The sequence below is a fragment of the Pteropus alecto genome, unplaced genomic scaffold, assembly GCF_000325575.1.
Source record: "Pteropus alecto unplaced genomic scaffold, ASM32557v1 scaffold146, whole genome shotgun sequence".
Classification (NCBI taxonomy): domain Eukaryota; kingdom Metazoa; phylum Chordata; class Mammalia; order Chiroptera; family Pteropodidae; genus Pteropus; species Pteropus alecto.
Genome location: NW_006442107.1, coordinates 333,999 through 340,933, shown reverse-complemented (window position 1 = coordinate 340,933; position 6,935 = coordinate 333,999). Strand labels below are relative to the sequence as shown.

The following is a 6,935-nucleotide window of genomic DNA, read 5'->3' as shown; positions in this document are numbered from 1 at the left end:
TCCTTCTTGTTTTTTTACTTGCATTAATTTCATATAATTTGAAAACATATCTCCCCTCTTGCATTTACACTTGATATTTAAAACATTTTAATCATAAGCTTAAATAGTTGTAAATGATGTAGCTACCAGATTATTGTATATTATATATGTGCACTAAATGTATTTTTCAAACCACAGGTTTGTTATCTGTTCATAAAATATGCCCACCATGTAATTAATCAACAAAACCATTCCTTCTTGTCAAATCAGACTTTCTTTCTGACAAAAAGTGACATTCTTCATCTTTTTTTCATTTCTTCACCAACCATCCAATTCTTAATTCTTACCCTAAAGTGGAAGGAAAAAGAGAAGAGCACACGTGATAGAGAGAGAATAAAGGTTTGGAGGACAAAATTTTGCCTTGAGTGTGTCACTTGGATGAGTAAGGCTTTACCTCTTTCAGTATTTCCTACCCTCCTATTTTGCTTTGCCCTCACAGGATTCTTCCTCAGGGGAGATGCTTTCTCAAATTGCCTCTGTGTCTAGCGACATGGAGGTTTTTCCAACCTGGGATAAGGCTCCAGAATAAGATTGGGTGAAGGCTGAATTTTCTCTCTATGAGGAAGGAAAGGAAGATTATGAAAGAGGAGGTGGCAGGTGACCCTGCCCCACATCAGAGGCCTGCCTAGGGTGATAGCTTTTAGAAAAAGACATGGAAATTGAGGATCTAGCATCTAGGCCCATGTGTCCTCTGAAAATCTTCCTGTGCCCTAGAATACTTGTACCCAGTTAAAAGACCACTGATGAACTAGCCAGAAAGCAGTGGAAAGAAGGTACTTCTGATTGAAGTTCACGGTTAGTGCAGAGGTTTGAGGCCTTTCTTTCTCAGCGAGGCACTTCTAAATTCAAAGCCCAAGTTCAATGGTCTCACAGCCTACTTGGGGGGAAGAATCTGCTGGGGGAGGAGCCCAGAGCTGGAGCTCATAGACATTTGTGTCATTTTAGGCTTGTGGCAGGACGGAGGGGCCCATCATCAGCACCTGGGGATTTATCCTATCATAAAAGAAGGAAATTCTTTTTGCTCTTGAGTTACATTCTTCTGCCTTATCCTTCTCTCTATGTTATTGGATCCTTCCTACTTCCCCAGCTGCCAGGTTTCAGTGTATCAGGCTGATCTATACCTACCATAATCCTCCCTTTGCTGAGTCCACCAGTTTCAAGGAGAGGAATGCTACCCACCATCGCCCTACAAGGCAGTAGTCACCCCAAGTGAGTTCTTGCTCACATTCATAAAACCTTTTCGATCCTCTCAGCTGTTAGAGAGCTGTAAGACAACTTTATTCTGAGCTGTCATGATGTTTTATCTCTACTGCAAGAGCGGAAACTCCTTGGGGCAGGTTTTTCTTCTTCTTATTTATTTTTGCTTTCTCGGCAGTATCAAGAATTGGGTGTCACATGGAGTAGGTGCTCAACAAATATTAGTTGAATAAATGAAATAGAACATGACATAATATAAAAATAAATATATGAGCTATGCCTTGATAAGTCTTAGGCCACAAGTATAGAACGAGATTCGTATAAAAAAAATAGGAACATCAAGTTTACAATTGAGGTTTTTAGCAGTTATAATGTTCATTATTGGCTATGCATTATTGATGATGAAATCCGTGGCATCCCAGTGGTTGGCTCTGTATTTTGATGACATTTTGTGGATAGGATATATCTGAAGCCAGAGGTCTGAGACTGAAGCCACCCTGCCTCTGGGCATCAGATGGCGCTCACACACCACCAGAGTTTTGCGAACGGTGTTAGTCCGAAGTTTCTGTTTTACAAAGGGGATAGCTGTAGTTCTACATGAAATTCTGTAAGAAATTGATTTCCTGTAGACTTCTGGGCCAAAACAAAGAAGGGTTTATTTAATACATGTGCGTGAAAACCTGATTGTAAAGTACCCAGTTCAGGCTATACTGAAGGCCAAATCCTGTTTCTGTGAATGCAGTGACACTGTCTTTTCTGGCTCGTTCTTTGTGCCTTTTAAACAACTTTCTTCCAGAGAAAGAAAAGACCAAAGGAATAAGCAGAGAAAGAAAACTAGAGGGAGAGGGTATTATCTGGACTTGGGAATCACTGCTGACCTGCTAGAAACCCAGGGTAGAAGTATTTTGGGCAAATCACTTTCCCTGAGCAAGACTGGGTTTCTTCATACATGGAATGAGGACACTGCCTCAGTGGTTTCAGATCTCTAGGGAGGCAAATTTTTACTATGTCTTATCAACTCTTGTCACTGTGCTTTGCAAGAACTATTGTGCCTTGATCTCTCCTCCTGTTTTCTCTCTATTATTCCTGGGGTCTCCATTTGCAGTCCTTAGGGATGAAATGGTGAAGAAAAGAGAAAGGCTCTGCCACTTACTACCTGAGCTACTACCCTCTTTGAGCCTCGGTTTATTTATCTGTAAAATGAATCGAACAATATGGTGAACCAATATCTCTGAATAAACAAAAGAATCAAACAATATGGTGAACCAATATCTCTGAATAAACAACAAATGCAGACTAACACTAACCAAGAATATGAGTCTGAAATTTTCATTGATTCATTTTCAGTTTCATTATTTCTAAGCCATCACATTTGTTTCTCTTCAATTGGGGTGGCTCTTAATGATATGATTATTTTTCCATTCTTTTATGAAACGTATTTATTGAGTGCTTAATATGCTCCAGGCACTGTATTAGGTACTGCTGAGAGATCAAGGCACGATAACAAGAACAAAATCTCCGACTTCATGAAATGTATGTCTAGTGGCAGAGTTAAATATAAACAAGTAAGCAGACATAATAGGTAATTACAAGTATTCATTAGGAAGGAAACAAACAAGTGCCATGGTTTAAAAAAAATAGCAACAAGGGGAGGGATATCTTAGGATGGTCAGTGAAGGCCTTTTTGGAGTGGTGAAATCAAAATACAGAAATGGAGATGAAGGTAAATATCTTCCTTTGGAGTAGGCTAGGAAGCAATCCAGGAGCACCTGCTGTAAGATTTTTATTTTTATTATCCTTAAATAATATAACTATGCTTATGATAATGTAATAATACTATCCATTTTATAACATTTGCAGTTTATATTAACATATTTCTTTAGGAGATGGCATCAAATGTATATTTTTACTCTAGTACTTTACTTTCAGCCTGGTCCATGGTAGGTGCCTAGTAAGTGCTTATTATATGAGTAAATGGTTACAGTGATCCCCCAGTGTAGGTGAGGCAGGTATTATGGCTCCATTTTAGGGATATTAAGTGACTTGTCCTTGGCCTTAGGGTTCACAAGGGAGTGGCCCTAGAACTAGAATACTGATTTTTTTTTTTTTTTACTTCAGTGTCTTTTCAGTATTTCAATCTTAGGAATTAAAGTCTCATCCGTATTTTTTATGGAAGTTCTCTTTAATTTATTAGAATGTTTAGGCGAGGTACTGTCTATACATCTGATAGAAAACTGGTGCAATCTTGTAGGGGATAAGTTGGTTTTCAGTAATACTGGTGTTAATCCGAATGGAATTATCCATACCACCTACACTCCACCCATAAAATTTGGGACAGGTTTATACCTGCCAGTTGCTGATTCTTGGGCATGTTTGACAAACCAATGATTAGGTCCAAAATTTCAGTGCTCCTATGAGTTGTTATTAAAGAGTGATTCCAAAGCTTCAGGAAGGATGCGATGGCAGCATCATACATATTGTAGAAATCAATATTTTAGGAATGGGAGCTGGATTTCTTCACATTCCCATCTACTTTGTGGGAGTGGGAGCTACTTCTTTGTAGGAGATAAAGTTCAGAGAGATCTCACATGTATCTCATGTGTTGGTGGAATAAGTAGGTAACTACAGAAATGCTTAAGTAGAACAATTCAAAGATATGATCTCTGGTCAAAAAAAAAAAAAAATCTCTCTTGGAGATCTGGAATGCCACCCATTGGCTTTGCTTCCTCATTTCAAGTAGAATCTTTGCCTTGTAGCCTTTTTTTTTTTTTTTTAATACAAATATATTAATCAACCACTGTGCTAGGTTCTGGGAGAGAAACAGAGAATACAAGTTTTTCTGCCCAAGAAATGAATGAACAAATTAATTCATTTATTCATTCAACAGGTATTTCCTGAGCACAAACTAAATGTCAGATACTGTGCTAAGGTCTGGATGAATCAGACAGCTAACATATTTTGGATGCTCACTGTGGGCAGACACTGATTGTTCAAATTGCTTTTCATGTGTTAACTCACAGGTTCACAATCCCCATTAGTGAATCAGAAATTGAGGTCCAAAGAGGTCAGGTAGTTTACCTGAGGCCGCACTGCCAGGGAATAGTAGTGAGAGGATTAACAGGGTCACTGCCCTTGAGGAACTTACAGCCTATTTGGGAGGACAAAAATATGTAAAGATGAACTGGAGTCCAACAGGTCTGTGGAGGGATAACCAAGGAGGGCTCCTGGAACTGGCTCCCTGGAGGAGCTGGGAAACCATCAGTAGATGGGAGACACTGAAACTGTATCCACAGCTTGGTCACAAACAATCTAAACGCGGAAAAGCACCGTTTTTCTTCCTCACTAGCTTCTCTGCTTTGCTGTTACGATGTATCATGCCACTGAGGTTACTTTAATAATGCAATTTTTAATTATTTTAAAAGTAATGTAAATAAATTACTGATGGAAGCAATGAATGACAGTTGGGTTTGTAAGATGTGGCAGGTATGCCATACAGAAGAGTCTCACTTTATGATCTTGCTTTTCTTTCTCAGCTTCTTTAGTTCTCTGGGCTGGTTGTCAGGGCTGAACCCCAGTGGAAATCTTGAGACATTGGTAGCTCTCCCAGGACCATGTGAACTCGATTACAACCACTAGAAGCAACTTCAGGGGGAAAATGGGTGGGTTAATTCAGTCACACCAGCATGAAACTTTATCTGTTAATTCTCTACTTGTTCATTGTCCCTTAGAATCTTGTGTCTTTCATCTTTTTTCTCTGAAGTGTAGTGTCACTGCTTGTTCCTGCCTGTTTGTGGTCTTTAAGGACACAGCTCACAGCCCACCTCTTTAAGGCCAGGCCCTTAGCACCAGCACAGGTCCCCTTCATGTCAACTCCTACAGTGCTTAGGACCTACACTCTTTATCTCACAATTGAATAGATACTGCTTTGATTGAATAGCTGATGTTTTCTATTATAACTTCATATTTCATATATCTTCACACTCAGTACCCTTTTCCTCGAACAGAAGCTTCCAGTTATACACCTAGGTTAGGACTTCCTTTAAAAACCAAAGAAATCTTGAATGTGCACCTATAAGTTTCTCTCCTTTTAAGTTTATAAGTAAGCAAATTTTCTTAGTCTTATTTTGCTTAAAAATCAATTCCTTTGTGATTAACTGCTAACATTTTTGCATAAACTTTATTTACATTTGTTACAAAAATTTATAGGTATCAGCATGGTTGTTGCCCCTTTTAAGAATATATGCATTATTTTGTGTACTTTTTAAATTTTTTTATCATGAAATACACACAACATGTAATTTACTATCTTAACCATTGTGTATCCTTTTAAAATCTCCAGCCTTTTGAACTAAATAATCTGAATACATTTCTTTATTTTTATACTTCTAATATTTCATAAATGTATAGGGCTCCATATATCATTCACTAAATGTTTCCAATTGGCCTCCATTCTTGCCTCCTTTTTGCTGTTTTGAGAAAGTGAAATACATGATGAATAGAAACATTGGGAATAAATTTACATAATAAACTCATTACACTTTAATTTTTGTTTTCATAATTAATTCTGGATCATGAAAGGCTTAATTGATAAGTTCCCAGTTATGGACGACTGCATCAAGCACATCACATTGTTCTTTTTACCTGCACCCTTTTCTAGTTTTCAGATGTTGTTGATATTCATAGCTGGGCATGAATTATTTTTGGCATTACATTGAATATTGTGATTTAACATCTAAGTAATACTAACAATATGAATACTATTACTAGTAACTAAAACTTTAAAGTATACTTACCATATTGCCCAGGGATATTCTAAGTAATTTGCATAGATTGACTAATGGAAACAAAACATTAATTCTAGTCAGTTCCTGTGCAGAGTAACAGTTAATACTTTCAAATGAAGTTAGACCTACAATGGATGCGGTGTCTCTCGTCTTCCTCTGAGATTGTTCTTTGGATAAAAGGCACAGATGTTAAAGCTCACCAAAGTGAGTAGCAAACTAACTAAATTGGAAATCTCTTGAATTATTTATTTTTGATGCCCCAAGTGTCACTTATTGCCGTGGTCCAGCCACGACAGGATCCAGGGGGCCCCAAAGGTGGGCAGGGTGTCGGCGCGGGAGACAGTCGACTACACAACTCAGAGGCGGTGTGACACTGTTCTGTTTTATTGTGATTTGAGCACAACTTTTATACTTTTTATTTTGGCATTTGATTATACTTTGTAGTTAAGGTAGCAGAGAGTTAAATTTCTGTGGTTAGGCGAAGCAGAAAATCTTATAGAGTATATTATTATTAATGTTCATGATTAACTAGTACATTATTCTCTCAATCATTAGAATAGAACTACCTGATGGAACAATCTAAACTTTTAATTCTTATATCTATTACGTAAGATACAGTTTGATTTAAGTAAAGGTGATAGATAGATGTATTCATAACAGCAAGCATTGGCTTGTGGACAGACGTTGTTCTTCTTTCTGTCTGAAGAAATCTTTTAAATGCTATTTGATTTATGCTATATCTAAAGTTCAAGCTGAACCTTTCTCATAGCTGTTCAAAAGTTTCCTTGGTGCAGTGATGAGGAAAATATTTATAAAAATCAGTTTTACAAAGCTGCTTTCATAAGCTAAGTTTCTGTTCCTTTGTTTTTTAAGCACTAAGGAGGTCCTGACCTAGCCAGCTTTCCTATGACACTT

The 6,935-nt window shown here is 37.6% G+C and overlaps 1 pseudogene; it reads left to right on the top strand.

Moving 5' to 3' along the window:
• The window catches only part of LOC112469240, a 10,161-nt pseudogene extending 5,096 nt beyond the window's left edge, over nucleotides 1–5,065 (top strand).
• Nucleotides 5,066–6,935: the final 1,870 nt, after the last annotated feature.